The sequence below is a fragment of the Ambystoma mexicanum genome, chromosome 6p (genome assembly GCF_040938575.1).
Source record: "Ambystoma mexicanum isolate Mex_15411 chromosome 6p, UKY_AmexF1_1, whole genome shotgun sequence".
Classification (NCBI taxonomy): domain Eukaryota; kingdom Metazoa; phylum Chordata; class Amphibia; order Caudata; family Ambystomatidae; genus Ambystoma; species Ambystoma mexicanum.
In genome coordinates, this window is record NC_090935.1 from 171309704 (window position 1) to 171334983 (window position 25280).

General features: G+C 45.2%; 1 long non-coding RNA gene across 1 annotated transcript in view; it reads right to left on the minus strand.

Annotated features, from left to right (window-relative positions):
• Positions 1-205: 205 nt before the first annotated feature.
• The window catches only part of LOC138510894 (uncharacterized), a 269209-nt gene continuing 244134 nt past the window's right edge, over positions 206-25280 (minus strand). The window contains exon 3 of the long non-coding RNA XR_011280448.1: positions 206-441. This is a non-coding gene — a long non-coding RNA (uncharacterized lncRNA). The remainder of the gene's footprint in view (positions 442-25280) is intronic.

Here is a 25280-nt window from a genome sequence, read left to right on the forward strand (position 1 = left end):
CTCTTCCCATATTCCATTGCCTCTATATTCACAATCTAATGGCCATATAAAGAAAAGAAAAGATAAATCCTAGCAGTCAACACTCACTCAAGCCCTTTATCCTCAATCTGACTCCCCCACTATTCCCTCATGTTACACGTATACTCATCACTTCCTTTTTAAATCCCCCTCCTTTGAGGTTCTCGCAACCAATACTCACGTGTCTGGGGTGATCCGAGAGACTCTGTTTAAGGTCTATCCACAATCCGAGCCACACACCAACCAAGCTGTGAACCACCCTGGTGAGCAATCGGGGATTTGAAAGGCCTGGACCCTTGGAACCTCGGTGATGCGTACGCTCACTGGTCAGCCGCAGGTGGCAATGGTTTTGCTGGGGGTTGTCCCGGATCTCGCCGCATGGCACTGGGGTGTCTCTCGGTGTCTCTCGGTGCACCCATGACCCTGTCCCAGGAGTCAAAAAGTGAAGGTGGTCATTCCCCACATCATGATTAGAAACTCAGAATAATGGATACATCCCAGTAGAGAATGAGAACAGGAGATTGGTTGTGAGAGACAACAAAGTTATTATGTAAAATTCAGCATCCAGAGATCTCTTCTGGCTCGAGAGTGCTCTGGCAAACAATGCAGATATGATACATTTAAAGGGTTACAGCATCATGGAATGGTGAGGGAATGGGTCCTAGTATAGTAGTATAGGGGCAGGTTCCACGAGATCGGCTGTCAGCTTGGCGGGTTGGTAGGCATCACATGGGTCAGCTGGGCTAGTCCGTACGAGGTGAAGGTCAGGTTCCGCCTGCGAGAGGTGGCTGGTACTGTCTAACTAATCTACACACTATCACAAGACATGCAGTAAATAATAACCCATAAACTAAATCTTTGGTATTAAGAGAGGCCCATACATTGTATACACTTATTTACATTGGCCCTCATTACAACCCCGGTGCTAAACCATGGCGCTATTAGCACCATGGTTGGTGCCGGTGTTGTAACGAGTCCGCCATGGTGGAATGGGGAAATACCGCCCCATTCCAAGGTTGGCAGGCGGTATTTCCCCATTTCACCATGGCCCTTCCCCATTCCCATTTTCACCCCATAGGGCTCAATGGGACTGGGGAAGGCGCTAAGTACGGTACCGCAAATTGCGGTACCGTAATTAGAACCGAGGTCCCTTTGCGGCACCCTACTTTAACGGCTAGTAAAATCAGCCGTTAAGGTCGGGTCCCGTAAAGGGACCTCGTAATCAGGCATTAAGGGTTTAACGGCGCGACACCTTTTAAAGCACCGTTATCCTGCTTCAGATCATTGGTGAGGTGAAAGGTGTGGGGTTCTTGCCCTCCAACTGACTTGTTGGGGGGTATGGTTAACAGTTGTCGGGTCTGGCACTTCAGAGGGAGAGGTGATGGATTGACATGTGTTAGTTTAGGGCAGAATATATAACGAAAGGAGCTTGGTTTTATTGGGGGCACTCTAGGGTGGTCTGCACGGGAGGGTCACATTTCTTCTACATCAAAAGAAGGCTTGGAGGGGCATAGGGTTGAACAGGCAGTCATTTTCAAACACTGGGGGTGAGAGGTGCATGAGTGGGTTTTTTGAGATAGATAGGCCACAAGTCATGATTCAGCCCGGTCACATGCAGGGCAGTGATCTCAGAGTATGGATGAAAAGAATACACTGTTTGCTTGCTGTGCTCACTGTGCTCAGCGCTGCTGAGCGTAGCGAAGGCTTCACAGATACCAGAAGGCAGCCTAGTCCAAAGATGGAGTCTGGGGTACACAAAATGGAGTCCAAATGTGTCTTGCAATAGCCCGGCTTCTGTATGTGCCAGGGACTAGTCCACTGCGGCAACAGAAGGGCAAGGAAGGCCTCTCTCCACCATTGCAAGAGCAGGTGGTCCCTTTTGTATCGAATGTATGGAGAGGGGGGGCAAACAGACCCCCTCCTTCCTTACAACAGCAATCAAAGGTATTTCTACAAACACATTGCTTCCCAAGGAAATGGGTGAGAGGAATTCCGAGTTATATTATACAACCTGATAAACTACAAATCTGAAATGAAACAAGAACCATTAGTCGAGTCTGGAAAAAAAAAAGGTCAGCGAAATACACAACAAATATTAACAAGTATTTAGATTTGGGCATCTGGAAATAAATTGAACATAGGCCACATTGTTACAGCCCGGGGCACTTTTTCAGATAGTATTTGTATTTGAGAGAGCAGCTTTTCTCTGTGTGGCAGACCGATAACGCACACGTTTAATTCCTCACAATTTATTCATTTACATTTCAGACAATACATAAATACAACAGTTTTTTGGAATGATCTGGAGACCTTTTTTTGTTTTGACTGATAGCAGTAGGACGATTCAGATTGTGCTGTGTGAGAAGAGCACTGAGAAACCTGTGGCAGCAGTGCTTCGTGTTCCATATACATAGAAAATAAAAATATAAAATACAAATAGAAAATAGAAACACTCATTTCCACTTCAGATAGCCAATTGTACTTTATGAGCAGTGAGAAACCCATCTGTCAGAAGTTTTTTGTGACAGACCAGCCCGGGCTGCCAGATGTCTTGGATCCTGCGGTGCATGCATGTGAGGACCCCTAACAATGTTTAAAGACCTGGGTTTCATATAGTTGAATGACCATTAAAATACTTGCCAATATTCTGTGATCAAAAATCTGTAGGATTCTTGAAGTTTCAAAAACAGTCATTAGCTTGATAAAGACATCATAAGAAATTACTTCACATAACCCCTACAATAATTATACACAAGAAATAATATCACCTGATATATGATCTTGAACAGATTATGGCAAATGACTGTCTGGCACAGTCTATTCTAGATTCTCTATGCCATCATAAGATAAGAAATAAAATTACTAACATGAGCAGTAGTGGCAGGTGAATTCATTAATTTGAAGGGTGTAAATAATCCCACAAATATACAGAGGTGCCTGATCCCAAAAGGGGATTTTGGAGTCTGGTGGGTCTGTGAGTGACCATGTTCACCACCCAAACATGTTTAAAATAATGGGTCAAAAAGGTGCATTATACTGCACACTTTAATTTCAAAAATTGAGCCACACCGTTGGCATTCATTTGTGCAGGGTGACTCATGAACATAAATCCAACAGATACAAGTCACCAACAGTGTACAGGAGCAATTTCATGATGCTTTTTCCTCAGTATAGTTGTGCTCTCACGTGCCCATTCTGACCAGTGGCGGGGGGCTTTGGGGGGGGCAGTGCCCCCTCCTGTGAAACCCTGTGCCCCCCCTTGACCTCCCTACCTAAAACGAGCAGTGACCATGTTCTCCCCCAACCTTTGTCTGTGCCCCCCCTACTTTTGTCTTTGGCCCCCTCTGTGCCCCTCCTAAATTTGATTCCTGGTGACACCACTGATTCTGACTGCACCACTATATGCCACTATAACCAAGTAAGAAAGTTTGTCATGTTGGTTTTGCATGTGAAAATGCCATGCCACAATTAGAAAACATTCCCAGCCTGGCTGCACCTATGTAGGATAGTCTAGCCATGAAATAACACGTGTGGGTGACCTCTGAGAACTGAGCCCAGCTTTTACCACAGGAACACCTATTTTCATAAAGAAACCAGAACAAAGATATATTTCTTCATTAACGTTCTGATAATGGGCAGCAGTTCACTTAACAGCTGCAGCAAACACCAGTTGTAAGGGACTATTCCCTATGAAATATTTCCACCCGGGCCAAGTGGTGATGGGATTGTCTGTTGGGGAAATGATCTGTACGTTGTATATAACAATAAGATGCATGCTTTGTCAAATGATGACTTACAAGCACATGGGTTTAGCACACACGCTCTGGGTAATGTCAACGTGTTTCATATATTTGCCAAAATGATCCATTCAAATGTGTAGGTGTTTATCCAGTCTTGTTTGTTTCTTTACATTCTGGGATTTGTAGTAGTGCTTTTCCCTTCAGATTACAGAAAGCCCCAGAATGCAAAAGAAAACCCGAACTGGATAAACGCTATCCTTATCCGTAACTATGCTTCAACTTAGTACAACCTTTAGAACTAGTTAAGGCAATCTCAAATTGCCCAATATCCTGTGTAAAATGATAATGAATTCCTAGCTTTCAGGCTACTATGATGTTGCATTGTGGTGCTTATAGTACAAGCATGTTTAATCCAAACAGATATGCAAAATGACTTTCCGGGGTTTAGAGAAAGTGATTTTAGAGCTGATTCTGTAGATTACTAATGTTCAAAGGTGAGAATGAAATAGTGAACAAAGGTCAAATAAGTGTGCATTGGGTAAGCTAATGTGTATTTCTAGCTTGGATGAGCTTTACAATGCTGATATTGCACAGATTACTTTGCATGTCAAATTTGAAATACATTCTGTCATTCAGAGTTTACACCAAATTACCTACTTTGCATCACAATCAGAATCACAGCACACAGAACTGGCAGGAAAGATTCAGCTGTTTGCCACTTTCTGGCTCAATCTTTAAAATCATGTGCAGTTACTTCCACGAGCAATGATTACAATATCCCAAATGTATTATTCTGCAAAAAATGCAATCAGGGAGGCGTTAGACCTCTGAAGTAACGTAAAAAGTAAGTTACTCAGAGTATCAAATCAACATAACCTGACTAACTTTGCAGAAGAATCACTGAGACATCTCAGAAAACAAGCTTTTGACACTGTCCTGTGTCAGCAGAAAAGAAGCACATTTTTGCAGTGTATTTGTGTGGATGGGCTTCAAACACCTTAACCCAAACAGGCCCACCACTTAAGACGTGCGCACACAGTTACACGTAAAGCTCTGGAAGCTCTGGGGATTGCTTAGAACGTGTTGCAGGACCTAACCAACCCAATTCCCAACAATATCACATCAGTTCATATGGTTTATGTATTTTTGAAGCAGTTTAAACATTCCCAAAATACTTCATTGCAATCCTCCCCCTAACATGATTTGACACAACCCTCTTCAAAGAAACCCCATCTTTTCCCAATTGATGCATTTTCATTGGCCAGGTTTATCTCAATAATGATCTTCAGTTCATATTCGTAGCACCCCTCTACTTATGATTTGTCCCCAGTAGATCATGATGACAACACATGGTTAAACAATGGTTTTGAAAACATAATTCATTGCTAGTAGTAACTGGCCTAAGCCATTTAAACCTTAATTATTGATTTGCATATGGCTTGTATGGACAATTCACGCAATATGAGGAGGCTGGGTGAATGATTTCCCTCCTTTCATTTCCCAGTTCACTGTTCCGTTAAAACTTCTTAAACTACAAGGCTCCCACTCCATCGCACAATAGGAAACTCCTAAATAGCATTAGTAACCAGCTTACCCTATGTTTCACTACTGCCAATAATAAATAATAAAACTCCCTTGGTTACACTCTCAAACGGCAGGCGATTATATCTACTAAGGCTATTTGTGTAGCTGTTGGCTGTGAATGCCAAAGTTACTCATTCACCTGCTTTTCTGTCATCTGAAAACCTGTTTAGAAGTTAAAGTGCATTTTGCAAGAAACCCATAACCATTGTGTTCTGATTCATCATTAAAAAGGCCATGTATACCCTGATTCATGAATTCCCCATGTATTTACATTGATATTTATTTACATTTGCTGGATTAAATACTTCATCTTTCTGCATGCGTGCAAGCAAATATGCATCAGTTCTGAACAAAAGAATACAATAAAAAGTAGCATATCCCATCCACAATTATGTACACTTGATACATATGAACCTCCAAAATCACGCCCACGCAACATGAACCCTTAGTAACGATAGGGACCCTTACAGACCACCTCAACACATCCATTGCAGGAAACATGTTGAGAGAAGAGTTCATACCATTGTTGTATCCTTCTTGATTGTGTGTTTCCCTAGGTGGTGCTGAAAATATCACATGACTTGACCCTAAACTACTTTTTGGACCCACAAGCCATGATGTTTGGTGTCTTGCCGGGTCTCCCATCCCTGTTCCAACATGGGTGTTGCTGGTGCAGGATGCTGCACGTCAGCAGCCTGAGACAGTGGTTGGTGCCGCTGCTCCTGACGTGAGTGTTCTGGATTAGTGTAGTGCAGGAAAGTACCCCCACCTGCAGTTTACACTTCATCTACCTCCTTCTCATTCTTCTCTTACTTTCTCTTCCCTGTATTCCATTTTCCATCTTGCCACATACTCTATACACACAGCACAGCTCCTTTCCTTTGACTCATCTCTCTCTCTCTCTCTCTCTCTCTCTCTCACACACACCCATTGTCTTTCTCTCTCTCTCTCTCTCTCTCTCTCTCTCTCTCTCTATCGCATTATCTTTCTCCCAGTTTCTACCCAAAGGCAATGACAGGAAACAGGAATATTGTAATTTAGTTTCACTCTCTCTTTCCTTGTCAAGCTGAATCAAGATGGCCCATATCAATAGTTTCCTACGGCTTGAAAAAGGTAAGCTGATATGAAGCAATACATGTCTGTTGTTTGAAAAAGATGTAATCCAATTCGAGTGATAGAAACATATTGGGATTGAGATGTGCATGAGTCAAACCAGACATTTTCTTACTGGGCTTGATCACACTCACAAGTCGTCATTATGAGGGCTCAAAAGTATTGAGGCCAAATGATTTTGATAACTTTGATTAAGATGGAATAAGCACCCTTCCATCAATGTTCGTGGGGGGAAGAGGCAATACATTTGGGGAAAATGAAGGAGCCTGCCAGTTATACTTTGCAATAGATAACCAGAACATCCAAATAGCCTTAGAAAGAGGTGCTCTAAAAGACTTCATGAGGGGAGGATTGAGCATATGGCCCTTTAGTAACATGGCATGCAATGGATGGGATTGCAGAGTAATTCTGAGTCCAAATAATCAAAGCAACTCAGGACGATAGCAAAGTACTGTTTTATTAACAATTATCTAAAACAGGGAGATTACAACGAACATTAATGGACATCAACGGACGTTCGCTCAAGCTCTCAATGATTTTCTCATAAAAACATCCTTATATGCAAAAACATACGTCAGCAGTGACATTATACTACATGACAATTAATAGACAAATAATAGAAAACCTATCAAGGGTTGGGATTGGCTAAAGGAAACATCTAAATATACTTTCTATAGGGACTAGGATTGTGATTGGCTGCCCACTGTCAGGTGGGCAACTTATGCCTACCTCTAAAAACATGTGATCTTCAACACTATTAAGTACACAGCTTATCATTGGTTCTCAAACTATAAGGCCCTTTGTTATATGGCCTCTACAATTGTTTGACATGCTTGCACCCTGTCTCGAACATTCAATTCACTTAGCAGCATGTAAGCTCAGACCAAGGTGCCAGGAGGTGGACTTGACTTTACCTCCCCACCCAATTATCCCCCACCCAATAAGCCCAACATCTCTCATCACCCATACCTTCTGCCATGAAGATTATCTTTGAACATGGCCTTGCAAAGTATCCTTGTCTGTGGAAATATATGGGAGTGCAGGCTCTCACTATCGTTGCTCTAGATCGCCAAGCTCATAGTGACTCAAGTGACAGGAGACCACAGTTTGGTCCATTTTGCAGAATTAAACGTGGCACTCTTGGGTGGCACTTTTGCTTAAAAAGTTCTCTTATATTGTACTTGTGCGGACTTTTAGGATGTTGGTCTTGCATATTGACACCTGAGTTCTCCGGCTCTAAGCACTTTAAAAATAGGTGTTATAATTTCAAAATGTAATAATAGTACAATCATCAATGTCAGGATGATCAAGGGCTTATTTAGCCCTGCTGAAATATGAACTTGGAAAGTGCTGAATGTAACATGTCAGAGGTGAGCATTTAACTTGCTGAGCAATCTATTTCAGAGACACAATGCCGTTTAATGAAATGTCAAGTTAAAAAGAAACTTTTATTAGAGTATCTACCTGCCAAAATCTGCTGTCTCATTCAGTCCTTTTAAAAACAAAATATAACACTATTATAATCAGGTTTACTAATGGTTCTTGCTTTAATGCTCCTGATTCTATATACTGCAAAAATAAGAAATGTAACCCACAGAGCCAGTGCATTATTGGATGATGTGGTATGCACTTTTAAGGTGGAGTAGCTGTTAAAATAGCTCAGAAGTTTAGGCGCTCACTGCTGAGTCCAATATGTGTTTTGCAGGTCGCAGTTTTGAGTTGTAGCAAGGTCTACACGGCCTTTCATGTTTCTGCGATCAACAGATATGTACTAATTTCAAATGCTGTGTAGCTATGCTTTGATATAATAATGTTTATTGTAAACTACTTTGGAGAAAGTTCTATGTAAGTAACAGATTATTAGTAATGTCTAAGTGTCAGCTTAAATGTCCACTGACCATCTTGCCCCAAATATAAAACAGAAGGATGTAGGTGGCAGCTTCAGGATCCACTAACCACTCCCACTGCAAACTGACTCCATGCTACACAGGTTACTTAAGCAAATCTCAAGGCCATCACTCAAACACACACTACTTCTAGGAGTTTATCACTCGAAACTACATCCATGAAAAAAAAAAAATCCCTCCTATCTTTTACAGATTCATCCTGCACACACTCCAATCCAACCACTGGGGTTAACATGCATCCAAAAGGCCCCAAGCATTGCTCTTGCCATCAGCCCTCCACATATTTCTCCACAACTCTACCTGTTAGTCTAACTCTGCACAAACCTTGCCTCTCCCTTTTCCGTTCTTGCACAGACCAGGTTCTCGACACCCCTGGCGTGGGGACAATAAACACACAGACATGCACGCCTCAACACTATGAAACTTGCAGTTGTAATTTTGGGAATAAGAAAGGTTTTCTTACATATTTTATGCGCCCATACTGTCATATATTCTGGATTCAGGCTAGGCATTATGAGAAGGAGGTTCACAGTGGCATTTTTGGCATATGTTGTCGGCATAATCAGTGTTTTACAATATGAATGCTGGCAGATAATGCTTTTATGTACTGTTGGTGAACTGGCATCTGTTTATTATTATTTTTTTTTCTCCATGATTTGTAATTATGGAGGCACAGACAGTGGTGAGTGCGCAGTTTTGTTAAGTTAACAAGTGCATTCGTAGCGGTGCCCACAGATGGGACGCTGCTCCTCCCTCAGCCTCCAGCGGACAACTGCTCCAATTCCAACACAAGAATGCAAACAGCTATGTAACTGCATGAATGTATATACAAGATATATGCACGCTATGCATATATGTATAACACATACCCTGCAAAATGACTTGTGACTTAATGCCTTGATGACTTTTACTCAATTCTACTCACAAATTATAGCGTTAAAACATATCACCAGCAGTAAAAGGTCTATTTGCCAGACCTTCATCAGGTCTCCTAACGGCAGTCAAAATTGGATCGGCAATTACTATTAGAAAGAAAGTGGCTGAATCATATGGTATGTTAGCTCTATTAGCTGAATGGATCCACACAGAAACTTCATGGAGCAGTAAAACGAAATCGAATCTTGCAATCATCAACGTCTGTTGGAATCCGCAGAGAATAAGCAACACTGAATTCTGTGATAACATCGCGGAAACCATAGACAAATTCCTTTTTGAAGAGGTAACAGACTGCATTATAATCTGCGGCGATTTGAACTCCAGAGTCGACCAATTTCCTGCTATGTCCTATCTCTGCCCCTCTGCTGTGAGAGGTGGGTTGTGGTCTGACTTTATGGATTCGAGAAAATTTTACAATGTTGCATTAGCTCGAGGCCATATCCCCCGAATTCCAACTTGGGAACGAGCCGAAACGTCAGCAACATTGGACCACATTTACACTTCTTACTCTTTTCTCCCATTTGCTGACTCTTTCGAGGTATACAGAACTCAATCTAGTGATCACAATCCTTTAGTAATGACCTTTGAGTCCGCACCAACTACTAAGCAAGTATATCCATTCGACGTAGAAGTAACACGAAAGTCGTCTCAACTCCAACTCACAGCGACTAACATCAAGGAAATTATTAAGAAAGTTGATGCATTGAGTACAACTTCTACGGATCTAATGAATAGACCAAACTATATGCCCTTGCTACTGCCATATAGGAAAGAAAAGGGTTGGTGTAGTCGCCCCAAAGGAAAAGGAATACACGTGTACGATGTCGAACTGGTTTTGAAGCGTAAACAAATGCGCAAACTGAACCGCTTGGCGAAAGCTACCAAAAACCAGGAACTAATGGACTCTGCTAAAGCGGCGACAATATCATATAAATCTTGGTTGAGACAGCACAAATCAGCAATGTACCAGAACGACTCAGAGCAAATGTTGAAGACATTAGCAACGAAAAATCCAAGAGAATTCTGGATCCTGATCAAAGATAAAAATGACGAAACAAACAACCAACTTGTGAATGCCGTATCAGAACAGGCATGGATAACCTTCTTTTCAGCTCAATTCACCCCTGTTTCGCAAACTTCTAGAAACTCTCTATGTTGTATCCCATCGTCTTGGGAAGATCTGGCGGACCATGACGAAATCTTGGCGACAATCTTGAAATTAAAAACTTCTAGGGCACCTGGCCCCGACGGTCTAACCAACGTAGACCTTAAGCAACATCCAGAGGAATGGGCCTCCCTAATTACAAAAAATTTCAAGCAATGTACAATCACTAGGCAAATACCCAAATCATGGACTGAGGCGATAATAGTACCTATTTTTAAAAAGGGAAATAGAGAAAGTCCAGCAAATTACCGCCCCATCGCCCTCCTTGACATCATGGGAAAGATCTTTGCTACTCTTTTATTAACTAGATTCCATAATTGGGCGAGACTAGCGCCATGTGTAGACAAATTTCAAACGGGTTTTGTCAAGAACGCAAGCACCAGTATCAACATCCTTATCCTGAACATCATAAAGGAAAATGTAAAGAACGTTGCTCCAACAGTTCACATTGCGTTTATTGACTTAACACAAGCATTTGACAAGATAAACCGTCAAAAGATGTGGGCGAAACTAACTACGTGGAATTGTCCGGCAAAAATCTTAGGCCCGGTGATCGCTTTACATACGGACACCAGACTTAGAGTACGCATAAATCAGCAAGGGATGTTATCGGAACAATTTCCATCAGAGCGTGGCGTAAAACAGGGCTGCCCGCTCGCTCCGGCTCTATTTATCGCCTATATAGGAGACTTTCAGCATACACAACCAGCGATCAGAGCTTTCCCGCCCAAAGTGGGCAATAAAGCAATACCCAGACTGTTATACGCCGACGATTTGATCCTTATGGATCAAACCCAAATTGGTCTCCAACGCCAGCTTACGAACTTGGCCAATTATATCAGTGAAAACGACTTGGAGATAAACATTCATAAGTCAAAAATATTGACGATGGGGAAAAGCCGCCAAGCAACCTCAGCTCAAGGCCATTGGTATTTGAACAACACAAAAGTCGAAACCGTGTCTACTATAAAATATTTGGGAATTATGATAGAGTCAAAAAGGTCAGAAAACGCGAATCATTCAGCACTATGGTTAAAGATCAAAAGCCTGACAACCCAAATGAAATTAGTAGATCGGAAATATGGTAAATTTTCACTTCTCCCAGCGATCCAATTCTACAAACAAAAGGTAGTGCCATCATTAATCTATGGAATGGACACTGCGTTGAACATTGACCATACCATATGGACGAAGCTGGAAGGCTACTTGTGGAAAGCGGTGCTTGGTCTGCCGAAATCTTCTTCAATTGCAGTGGTTAGACGTGAATTGGGCTTACTGTCATTGCAAGCATCAGTTGATCAAAGTCGGATGCGACTCTATCGGAAAATTATTCTTCCAGATACCCTCCCAATTTGCAAACTGGTTCAGAATGAGCTCAGCCAAGGACTTTGTAGAGCACTAAACCACTGGTCTCAAAAACGTACAAAAATATTAGTACATCTGGCTTGTTCAGTAGAAGATCTTATTGAGAATCCAAACAGAATCAAGGTAAAAATAGCACAAGCAGATTGGATCAAAACTGGAGAATTAACAACAGGAAACAAGCTCCTGGCTCATTTACCAGCTACAACAAATAAACTCAATCAACCAATGAGCTACTGCATAAAATTTCCCAACAAAAAAATGCAGAGAACCTTTATGAAAATAAGATTCAATCAACTACCAACGCAAGAAACTATAGCAATTCGTACGAAAACCAAAGTACAAACCTGCAGATTCTGTTAAAATCCAGAAACAGTGGAAACACTAAGACATTTACTCATGACCTGCCCCAGAACCGCGTTTTTGCGGGAAGCCTACTTGCTCCCTTTGTTTTACGACGTATCATTACGAGAGGAAAACACATGGTGGTGCCGTCTGATTGCAGGAGACAGAACTAGGTGGTCGATAGCGACTGTAAAGATTCTAGAAGCGGCTCTGACTTTAAACCAGAATCCACAATCCAGCCAAGCGTGATTCAACGAACATTGTTCTCTGATCCTTCTTTTTTTCTGGCTATCACGTGTTTTTTGGTCAAGTGTTAGATTTCTGGTTACTTGCGCTTCTTCTTTTTCTCTTCATCTTCTTTTAAACTGCTGATTCTTTTTTTTACTTATATCCAACGTGTTTTTCTTACTGTTTATTAACGTCTTGTAAAAATCAAATGTTTTTGATTATACGCAAGTAAATAAAAAAAAAAAAAATAGCGTTAAATTCACCATTGCATTCTATTTTTAAAACATGTTTGGCATGAGGCCCTCAGCTTGGTCACTTATGACAATTCATGTGAATGTTACTGCCCCTTCATTGAAAGTATTCACACACCGCCAATAACCTATAAACATTGAAAATGCTGGTGCATCTTCAGGACTCCTGCACCCACTCCTCCCCAGCTGCAAAATCTCTCTTAGCCACTGGTCTGAGGGAGGGGGCTATGTTTTTTGTCTCCTTATTTACACCCCTGGCTGAAATTAATGTGAAGGGTGTAAGGAAGGGCTTCAATTTCACATACATTAATTTAAATTAATTTGCACATTTAATATGCCAGTGTAGTAGGCTTTGAGAAAACAGGTCTTGTGGAAGATAAATCGATTGAACCAAAATGTCTGTTTGAGGTTTGTGCTTGTTGTGGGGTCAAAGGATTGCACTGAAGAGGAATGTGTAACTTACTGGGGTGGTGAATGTGTAAGGAATAAGCACACTCGCTTTCCCCATGTTTGTTTTCTTTCCACACTACCAGTGTACTAAATCTGAAGTGGTCTCTCCAGCCCTATTACTTGCATCTGTTGCTTCACTTGCTCTCTCTCTGCACCTTTCTTTAGTTGCACACTTTTTCTTCCTCCCTCCCACTTGCCTCCCCCAATACTGTCTCTCTATCCCTATGTCATTCTCACACATTCACTCTTCCCCCATTGCATCAGAGCATTTCTCATGTTTTGTCTTGCCCCTTGTAATTATTCTCACCTTGGACTCCTTTCACTATAGGCTTCCTTTTTATCTTCTTTCTTCTTTGGTCTGCCTCTTCCTTCATCACTAATAAACGGCATTTCACAGGCATTTTGGACCATGCTTGGCATATGACAGCACATGGACAATGACTCATATATACCGAGAACAAGGCCATGGGATTAGCCCCTGGGTCCTCCTGAAGATGATTCATGTACAGATCGAAATGCATTGGGGAGCCATGGGTTTATGAACGTTATTTTAAAATGTTATTGATGGATATTACCTCTATAACCTAGACATTATGATGGAAGACTTTATGCGCTAGAAATAAGAAATGTTTTTTGTTCCTTAATACAGTGTGCATGGGTTTGTGTCAGTCGGATATCGCTCTGTCTTTATCCCATGCCAGGTGTATGAGGCATTAACTGAGATTGGGTGATATTGTTATTGCTTGCTGAGATTGGTGACCAGGTCCCTTATGTGTCCTCCCGGGTCCTGGCCACCCACACCCAATCGCCAGCAGCCTCCACCCATCTCAGCCCTTTGCCTTAGCACCCAATGGCCATGTCACCAGAGGCCTCCACTTACTTGGTTATAGGTGACTGACCACTCCACCTACAACTTAAAGCTGCTCACTCCCTAGCACCTCCCTTTTTTTCGATACACATAGAATGTACCCCCTCTCCCTCATCCCTTCTCTCTCTCTTCACTTGCACGTTCTGAATGCTCACACGGCATAGTAGGTCCGCCCCTATCTTTCATTGTTTATTTGTTCTTCATTCCCATGTCCCCTCCCTGCTGCCAGTGGGCGCTTTGAAACAAAATTTACTTGATGTATAAGCACCTTGCATATGCACAAGAAATAACTTAAAAAACATAGCTATTGCTGAACATTTGAAGATGCACTTTGTTTGTTTGTTTTTTTGTTTGTTTTATTCATTTATAATGCACACCAGACCCGAGGGTAAGAGGGCGCAGCAGTACAGGCTATGCAAAGCTTACAAGGGTTACAATAGTTACAAGTTACACTTTACATGATGAAAATACTATATACAGGATAGGCAGCAATGCCGTGCATTATATACAGGTATTATACAGTATTTATACAATAAGTTATAAACAGGATATGATATGTATATAATGCTTGCCGGTAGTGTAGCATCGGGCAAAACGGTACAGAGCAGTTTACAGTATACAACCTGTATCTATGCTAAAGGCAAGAGGATGGCAGGGGGTGCTGGTTAGTTAGTTTGCATTTGTAAATAAGCACATGACAGCACTTAGGCTGTAATTCTATAGCAGACTGAGAAGACAGTATCATCTAATGGAGGCTTCATTTGGCACAATAGTGTTTTTTTAGACCTGACATGCCCAGCTAAAATTGGTGTAAGTTGGCAGAAAATTGACATATGAGGCTATAGTGATATGCATGGCAGTGCTCTTGGCCCACTTTGGTTCGACTTGGTCTACCCTCGGTATAACATGACCCCATGCCTGGCATATCAAGACAGCAACCTAGTTAAAATATGGTTGGCATCTAAAAAAGTCTTATGTGTGCTTTAATAATGGTTTGGTATTTTATGAAATGTAGGCTTGTGCACGTTTTTCACACATATTAGTCACTTAAGCTGATGATATCAGTGCTGTGGTGTTATTTCATGTGATATCAGGATCAAAGACCATATGGCATCACTTCCTGTGATGTCATCTGGTGGGTCATGTCCCTTTCGCTACCCCTGGCATTTTGGTGAACTGCCGTCCCTGTCTGCATTGAATGACCTCACCTCCGTGTGCAGATTCCTGATGTGGACGCGGCATTCACTAACCCTCCCTCTGCACGCCCCCCCCCCCCCCTGCTCTGTGTTCCCCTGAAATGGAGCCAACCTCATCTCAAGTATGTTTCCTCACAGCATCCGGTCCCTTCTTGTTTGGGACTCAAGCGTCCTGCAGAGAAGAAACCAAGGATTTGATCGTAAAGAGCAAACAGCGATAATTAGGTGAACATTCAAATGAAACTCATGCAGACTTGATAGGAATCAAAAATATGGCAGTACCTATCTTCCTATGGGGAATATGAAGGCTGCAAGAAAGGGGCAAGAGGATATGAGTCATAGGCGTTATATGGAACTGGATTGACTTCCATTGGCCTAAGGAGTACCAAAGCTGAGACAGAAAGGACTTCGAGAACTGCAGTTTGGAATGATATTTTGATTGTTTTCATGGCGCTTTTGATTAAAGAAAACAGTGAGTGCAAATGAGTGTCCTAGGTGCCTTTTACTAGAAACTGTATTTCAGTGATAAATAATTGAATGTGATCGTTTGCATTCTGGCACTTTTTCGTGTTGCACTGTTCTCTCTGTACATGAAACTTCATGCGAAATGAGTAATGTGCATATTGGGAGGTTTTCGTCCCATGTCACAGAATTTAAAAAAGTTGCTCTAGTGAACTAATGATGTGCTATTTATTTATTTAACAATTAACAATAAACAACATCATCAGGTCTCCCTATATTATGACATTTTCTGATTCAGTATTTGTTTAGTAATATTAGCTATGCCAGCGGGCTGGATTGGCTGGTATTGGCCAGGGGCTGAAGTTATAGTTCTGAGCGAAGCAAGTGCATTAATGATGGCCCCTGGTGCTATTACCATGCTTATCCAGCCTGCCAGTGGGGGTATTATTGCAGTATGCACCCTGGTTATAGACACAGGGTGCTAGTAGCAATGTTGTTTGAATGAAGAGGTTGCGCTTCCGCGTCATCCCGTTCATTTAAGCAAGTGCCCACCCAAGATGGACGCCAGTGAAATGGAAGGCAGGGATAGTTCATTTCCATGATGGCCCGGGGATGCTGGAACAGCAGTGGGGGCGACACAGCTGGAGGAATCAGTTAAGGGGAGAGGGAAAAAACGGAAGGGGGTCGCTCACACCTTTCAACGGCTGGGAACGCAGGCGTGGATCCGTGATACAAGCAAACGGATTGGCTGCGGCACCCACCCTAGGTGATACTATACACTATTGGCTGGCACACTTTCTGAAATTATGTTATATTAGTTGGTATCATGTGTCAATGCATCAATCATTCTCTCAGAAGAGAGAAAGTGATTGACTCCATTTTCACAAACTGAATGGCACCATCTATCATTGCATTTTCCAATGGGCAACCCCACAATTAACAAACGGCACGTAAAACACAAACGGAGACCTCAGCTTAGTAAAATTAATCTTATACCAACTTCTCTACTTCCTCTCTTGAACACTAGTTTAGTCGACTTTAAGTTAAGCCCCACTAAAGTCTATCTTGATAACATCTGAAAATGGGTGGTTCAAACCCAAAGTGGACTTAAAATGAACAGTGTGGAAACACTTTGTAACGTCATGTTTTAAAGCCCTATTCTTATTAATAACCAAACTCTTTCTGAAAGTGCCATATGCTTTTCTAAATAAGAGCTCTACAGAGCTATCGAATTCCATACATAAGGGCTCACCACCGCCCAACATTCCCATTATAACAACCATCACCTATGCGAAGTTACAGCCATGTTAATTCATCCACCGTAGACAGAAACTGCAGAAATATGTTGTTTTATCTATTCAAAACCATATACTGCGCCCCACTTTCTGGCACATGTCAAAGTAATAAACCCACTATTACACGGTGCCTTTTTACTTCCATTTTTAAAGCATCTGCCATTTAACTGTTCCGACCAAAGGTTTTTTCTAGAAGCTGGTAACATAGCTCAGTGTGTTTGACTGCTTGCAGCACTGATCTGTATGTGTGATAGCAGGTCGCAGGTTTGAATCCTGGCATGGCCAGCTCAGCCTTTCATTTTTCTGAGGTCGATAAATGAGTACCAAGTTTGTTTGGTTGATATTGTATATAAGTATGTTCTATTTATTTATGTTTCCATGTATTCACTGCGCTAAGCCCAAGAGCATCAAGGCGCTGTTACAGTACCAGTTAGCGCAAGACATGTCAATGCTTTGCCAAAAATGTAAAGCACTTTGTCAAAAATGCTATGTAAAAAACACATTTTTATCATACCAATGCTGTAATGACATCATCCAGGAAACCTTATAAACCATCCAGCTCTAGCCCACCTTCATCTGTAAAACCATGCCGTTTTCGCTTTCCATAAAAACTCCTGGAAACATGTCACGGAATGCAATGACACAGCCAAGCATGTGTGCGTGCAGGCCCATGCCACCGGTGAAGTATCAACAAGTGAACCTGTGCACAGACACAGTACCTGAAAGTGCCTTTCGAGTCTCAGGGGCTCATTCCGAGTATGGAGGTAGCCATGGTTCTATTAGCACAATGGGGGTCATTCCGAGCATGGAGGTAAGCTAAAAACCATGCCGGTAATGATTTACCGGCATTGTTTACCGCTACATGCTATTCTGACCCCTCAGACCGCTAATTACGGCACCGCATACTACAATGCTGTAATTATCAGTCTTGGGACTTGCGCGCACCCCACCTTGCCGAAATTAGTGGCATGGAGTAAACCGGAGCTGATCGCAAGTAAGGAGCACACGCAAATAACGGCCTCCTCAAGCCCGTAAAGTACCTTACCGGCATGGAGTACATACAGGCATCTCAGAGAAGGAGTAAAGAACCCAGAGCAGTGGTTACCAGAGCCACAGGTGCACACAATCAGCACAGGTGGAGGCAATGGAGTCTGCCACTTCTCCGATTCCGTGGTGCCACTAAAAAGTGTGTCAAAAAAGTAAATAAAGAAAATGCCTGCCAGGGAATTGTGAAAAGGGACTGCAAGAAGTTCCTTCTCCTTTTCTATAGCTGACATTTGCGAGGTGGAGAGGCTCCTTCTGTTCCTCGATCCAGCGAGAGACAACGCAGCACAAAACCAGTGGAGACGTGGTGGGGTCCCTTGAAAATGAGTAAAAGTGGGGTGGGGAAGGGAGTTGAGGGGGCATAGTGAGTGCACTTACCTGATTCCCAACGAGGGAAGATGAAGCCTGCAGCTATGATGAGGCTTGGGGTGGGGTCTTTCCATGTGTGGTCAGGATACCATTCCAAGTCTCCTCATTGGCTGGAAGGCTGCCACCCCCCCCTCATCAGGTACTAAACACAATTAGCTATCTGTTCGAACTCGCCTTTTTCCAATTTGCAGGTAGGAACAGGTCTTCAGGTATAATTGGGGGTTTCTGTTTGCCTTATTAAAAAAATCCAAACTGAGGCGAGAGCAGAACGCATCATTTCAGAAGGTGCTTCTTTCTTATGTTTTTTTATTTTGTCTTTTTGTAACAAATAAACTATGTGCCTATGTTGTTTTCCAAGTTCCACATGTCTGTCTGAATTGAAAAGTCATTCCCCTTAATACAAGAGGTGCCCTAGGATTTGCCCATGGTCAATGGTGGTTAAATCCTCCACCTCCGTCACCATCTTATTGTTACACCGATCATAATAGGATTTGAATGCAACAACCGTAGGCAATTTATTCTTCCAAAAAAGATGTAAGATTGGCCTAGCTCTGTTTCCCTTTGTAATTCAATTATTGCTATTGATTATGTTGACTGGTGCTGACTATGATGCAGCAAAGCTGGAGGAGTCTAGCATTAAGCATGATATACAATACCAATAACACACACACACATATATCTGTGGCAAATTGTATGTTTCAACCTTGCATTACTTACTCTTTGCCTTAGCCAGTCCCTTGTTTAAAGCCAACCTTGTGTCACGGAATAATGTTTTCTATGTTTTGGTTTGGTAGGTTTGCTCCTCTTCCAAGTGCCCAAATAAGCGCACAGGGGCTGATTTACAAAATACGTTTTCAATGGGGAAATCCCATTGAAAAAGGCTTTGTAAATCATGCTCCTTAGAGAACAAAAATCAAGGGGGTAATTCATAGAATTTCACGCACAAGTGGCGCACACGGCTGGTGCACAGTGTGCGCGTGCGAATGTCTGCGCCAGCCGAGTGCGCTAAATTCGATTTCCGCGCACAGCGTATTCATGGATTTTAGCCTCCAAAACCAGCCATGGTGCAGAGTGGTGCAGCGACCCTGCAGCAGTGCCAGTTACGCCCCCAAGAACGCCCTTGCGCAAGTAAAAGCCATCAAAATCCCCAATCCAGCGCAAAGGGCTGTGCTAAACCTGGACCAGTTTACAGAGCTGCCAAACAGCAAACGCCAAGTGGGGAACGTGTATTACTGGGGTTCACGTGAAGTTTCACACGTGAAAGGGCCTGTGCGAGTGGGTTACGTGTATAACTGGGGTTTGCGTGACGTTTCACACACAAAAGGGACTGTGCGAGTGGGGTACGTGTATAACTGGGTGTCGCAAGAAGTTTCACACGCGATTGGAGCAGGGTACGTGTATTACGGGGGTTCGGAGGGAAGACTCACACGCGATTGGATCCGGGTACGTGTATTTCAGGGGTGCGCAGGAAGTTTCAAACGCAAAAAAGGGCCTGTGTGAGTGGGGTATGTGTATAACTGGGGTTCAGGGGTAGTTTCACACGCGATAAGCCCTGTGTGAGCGAGGTACGTGTATTACTGGGGTTCGCGGGAAGTTTCACACGTGATTGTAGCAGGGTATGTGTATTATGGGGTTCGCAGGAAGTTTCACACGCGAAAGGGCCTGTGCGAGTGGGGTACGTGTATAACTGGGGTTTGCGGGAAGTTTCACACGTGATTGGAGCAGGGAACGTGTATTACAGGGGTTTGCGGGAAGTCTCACACGCGATTGGATCCGGGTACGTGTATTTCGGAGATGCGCGGGAAGTTTCACATGCGAAAGGGCCTCTGCGAGTGGGGTATGTGTATAACTGGGATTCGCGGGAAGTTTCACACGCGATAGGCCCTGTGCGAGCGAGGTACGTGTATTACTGGGGTTCGCAGGAAGTTTCACACACGATTGTAGCCTGGTACGTGTATTATGGGGTTTGCGGGAAGTTTCACACATGAAAGGGCCTGTACGAGTGGGGTACGTGTATAACTGGGGTTCGCAGGAAGTTTCACACGCGATTGGAGCCGGGAACGTGTATTGCGGGGGTTCGCGGGAAGTCTCACACGCGATTGGATTCGGGTATGTGTATTTCGGGGGTGCGCGGGAAGTTTCACATGCGAAAGTGCCTGTGCGAGCGAGGTACATGTATTACTGGGGTTCGCGGGAAGTTTCACAAGCGATTGTAGCAGGGTACGTGTATTACGGGGGTGCGCGGGAAGTTTCACATGCGATTGGATCCAGGTATGTGTATTTCGGGGGTGCACGGGAAGTTTCACACGCGAAAGGGCCTGTGCGACTGGGGTACGTGTATTACTGGGGTTCGCTGGAATTTTCACACATGATTGTAGCAGGGTACGTGTATTACGGCGTTCGCGGGAAGTTTCACACGCAAAAGGGCCTGTGCGAGTGGGGTACGTGTATAACTGGGGTTTGCGGGAAGTTTCATACATGATTGGGGCAGGGTACGTGTATTATGGGGGTTTGCGGGAAGTCTCACACGCGATTGGATCCGGGTACGTGTATTTCGGGGGTGCACGGGAAGTTTCACATGCGAAAGGGCCTGTGCGAGTGGGGTATGTGTATAACTGGGGTTCGCAAGAAGTTTTACACGCGATAGGCTCTGTGCAAGCGAGGTACGTGTATTACTGGGGTTTGCAGGAAGTTTCACACGTGATTGTAGCAGGGTACGTGTATTACGGGGTTTGCGGGAAGTTTCACACGGGAAAGGGCCTGTGCGAGTGGGTTACGTGTATAACTGGGGTTCGTGGGAAGTTTCACACGCGATTGGAGCTGGGTACGTGTATTACGGGGGTTCGCGGGAAGTCTCACACGCGATTGGATCCGGATATGTGTATTTCGGGGATGCGCGGGAAGTTTCACACGCGAAAGTGCCTGTGCGAGCGAGGTACATGTATTACTGGGGTTCGCGGGAAGTTTCACACGCGATTGTAGCAGGGTACGTGTATTACAGGGTTTGCGGGAAGTTTCACATGCAAAAGGGCCTGTGCGAGTGGGGTACGTGTATAACTGGTTCGTGGGAAGTCTCACACGCGATTTCAGCAGGGTACGTGTATTACGGGGGTGCGTGGGAAGTTTCACACGCGAAAGGGCCTGTGCGAGTGGGTTACGTGTATTCCTGGGGTTCACCTGAAGTTTTACATGCAAAAGGGCCCTGTGCGAGTGGGGTACGTGTATTCCTGGGGTTCGCGTGAAGTTTTACACATGAAAGGGCAACGCCCGTGCGCGATATGTCACAGACGCACTTACGCGCTAAGGGCCTTTGGTCCAATGAAATCGCGTACGTGTGCTGACCCGCTTACACGCTAAGGGCCTTTCCTCGAATTATACGCTGACGTGCAATTTTTTCACGTGCCAAATCACTCCGTATCAAGCTGGCCATGCATATTCACACGGAACACCACACTCCTGCCCTGCAGGCCATTTTCCTGCCCCCCAAAGCCCCGAGCATGCTCGCACCTGCCATCTGCTGCTGCCTGACTGTCTGCTGCCCACATGCCCTGCTATTTGGTGCCTGCACATCAGCCATCTGCAGGGGTCCAGTTGCTGTGTCCACCCCTGCTGGAACAGAAGACTCCCGACTGGGAAACCATCGCTCCACAGCCCAGCCTCAGGACCCAGTTGCCCACCCACTCCTGCCTCTGGGGTTGCCATGTCGGGCACATCTCCATCTGGCACCACTAGCAACCCCCAACCAGAGAGGCAGAGGGCCACCAGCTTCACTGCCACCGAATTTGGTGTCCTGGTGGAGCATGTCCTGGGGCATTATGATGCCCTCTTTGGAATATCATGCGCCAACAAGGAAGGATGGGAGAGGATCTGGGACGACCTAGTGGTTGCCATCAATGCGGAGGAGGTGGCAACCCGCGACATCAAGCACGTAAAGAAGCGCTGGGAGGACTTCAGGTCCAGGACCCTCCACAAGGCCCGGCGCCTCGCAAAGGGGGGCCGGGCTTGCATGTATAACATCCAGATGAGGTTCCTGGAACGCGTACGCCCAGCGCTCCACGCCCAGATCCTTCGGAGGCAGACCCACCTGGAGTTGAGCGGTAAGTGGCCAAGCATTGCTGTGTGAGACAGGGCATGTTGCAGTGTGCTGGTAGTCTGATGCTTGCCTGTATGTGTGACATAGGCCATGTATGGATGTGTGTGTGCAGAGACATCATGGTCATGCCTGTGAGACCAGTTATGTATGAACCACATGGTTGGTGCATGTGTTTTAATGCAACATGGGGAGCTCTATGCGGAATGCACACATGAAATCATGGCTGTCTCTGTTCCTGGACATGAAGGGGGGTGAGGAATGGGTGCTGATGTCATGTACATGTATGGTGCACATGTGTGTGTGTGTGTGCCTGAGAAGTGGGTGTGTGACTTTGAAACGCCATGGATGCATGTGACTTTGAAGGCAACCTCTTGGTTTACAGGGGCCCTTCTACATGGATTTTGATGTTGATTGCAGGCGCCAGGACTGTTTCTGCATGTGTGTTGTGTGCATTCACCTATGTGTTGTGGAATGACAGGATGGAAGTGACATTTGACAGTGCCACTCATGTGTTATTGCTTCCTGTCTAGGGTATTTTGTATTGAAACCTGATGCTTGTGTTCTATGTCTCCCTCTATGCAGCGTCAAGTGAAGAAGAGGGCGGAGACGGCGCTGTGGAGCCAAGCGGCAGGGATGCCTCCACTGGGCGGCGACGCAAGGCCCAGCCACCCTCCCAGGAATTACCATCATCCGGGAGCAAGGGGGCTGGTGCTGTGTCAGCCACAACGGCTGTGGCGGAGGGGCCGGGTGAGCCCTCACAGGGGCTTCCAATGGAGGAAGATGGTGTGGAGACATCCAGGTTGGTGGTCTCCACAGAGGAGGAGGAGCCCGCTACTGAGCCGCACATGGGGCCTGGTGGGAGTAGTACCACTGGTGCAAGTGGTGCAGTCCAGGGCCAGGGTCAGGAGGCAGCGCAGGTCACCGCGGAGGGGCCTGTGCATGTCGCTGTCCCTGACCCTGTGACTGCACCACCATGCACCAGCAGGGAGGCCCCATCCCAGGCCCATCCGCAGGTAGGGGAGAGTGCCATGTCATCTGCCTCTCCACTACCTGTGGATGAGGGGTCCCACAAACGTATGGGCTCCGTCGTGGTTGCTGTCGCGTTGCACACGCATGTCATTCGTGATGACGTGCGTTCTTCCTGGGCGGAGAATGCACGCCATCACAGAGAGCAGCGTCGTGACGTGGCACTGCTGGGAGGGGCCCTAGTTGGTGGGTTCCTACATGTGTTGCGCACTCTGATGGACCTCTCCTCCTCTATGGAGACTATGCGCCAGTCATTCTCCACACCGTCTTCCGGCCCAGATTCCACCAGGGCCCCCTGTGGACCTGGCCCGACCAACACAGCCAGCTTGGTGGAGCTCACATCACTGCCACAGTCGGGAGTCGGCGGCCCAGCAGGGGTGGACACCACAACTGGAGACCAGCTGATGGAGGATGTGCAGGCACCATCAGACATGGCACATGGACAGCAGCAGCAGGAGCAGGCTCTACGTGGGAGCAATGATGGCTCGGGGTCATCAACATTGGAGGGGCAGGCATCGGCCAGAGGGCAGGAGGACCCAGGAATGGGAGTGTCTTCCGTGTGGCACCGGTTGGGCCAGCAGATAGGTGCGGAGCGGCGGCAGGCGGAAGAGGCGCGGCTCACCATGGTCAGGGCGGATTTCTCCATGTGTCGGGCTTTGAGGCGGGCAGAGTGCCTCGAGGCAACTCGCAGGGAGTTGAAACAGGCCATGAGTGCCTCCCTGCAAGACCTCTGGGCCAGGACAGAGGCCCGCCTCCGGCAAACAGACATGGAGTTCGATGATGCCCTGGCCCGGGACACCACAGAGTGATCTATATAGTTAGATAGTGTCAGGTTTCCTTTCCTTTTTTCTTTATTTTGGTTGTGCTTGGACAATGCACCACGTTTATGTATATAGTTTTTTATTAGGTAGTATTTTTGATAGGTTTCATTTCATCAGTTGGGCTCATGGACCCTGGATTGTTCATCTGTACATAGTTCACCATTGGATTATTCTCTTTTTTTTTTATTTTCACCATGGAGCAATGGTTTTCACTTTCTTTTTTCCCTTGGATTTGCTTTGTTGGACTGTGACTTTGGACACCATTTCTTTTGGATTTCTTTGGATTATGATTTCTTGTTTTTTATTCTTTTACGGACATGCAGCTTTTCTTTTATTATTCCCATTGTTGTGTGTTGGATTTTGATTACATTCATGTTGTGTTTAATACATTTTTTCTTCATACTTCGATGTATGGTATTATCTCATTGGTTTCATGCATGTCATGATATGGGTTTTCACATTCACTTGCACCTATTGTGTGTGTGTGATGGACATGTGTTTATTTACATACTTGCCATTGGGGTTGTATCGTGTAAGTGCCTTTTCTATGTGGGTGGATGCAATACTTGTTTGGGTCTTTGGGCTGGGGAGGCTGGCCATAAGGGCCATGATTGAGGATCGTCATAACCTGGGGGCAGGGGGACATGAGTGGGACATGAGTGGGGGCCTGCTGGCAGGTGCCCTGCACTGCTGGGGCGTGGGGGTGCAAGGGGACATGAGTGGGACATGAGTGGGGGCCTGCTGGCTGGTGCCCTGCACTGCTGGGGGGTGGGGGTGCAAGGGGACATGAGTGGGACATGAGTGGGGGCCTGCTGGCAGGTGCCCTGCACTGCTGGGGGGTGGGGGTGCAGGGGGACATGAGTGGGACATGAGTGGGGGCCTGCTGGCAGGTGCTCTGCACTGCTGGGGGGTGGGGGTGCAAGGGGACATGAGTGGGGGCCTGCTGGCAGGTGCCCTGCACTGCTGGGGGGTGGGGGTGCAGGGGACATGAGTGGGGGCCTGCTGAC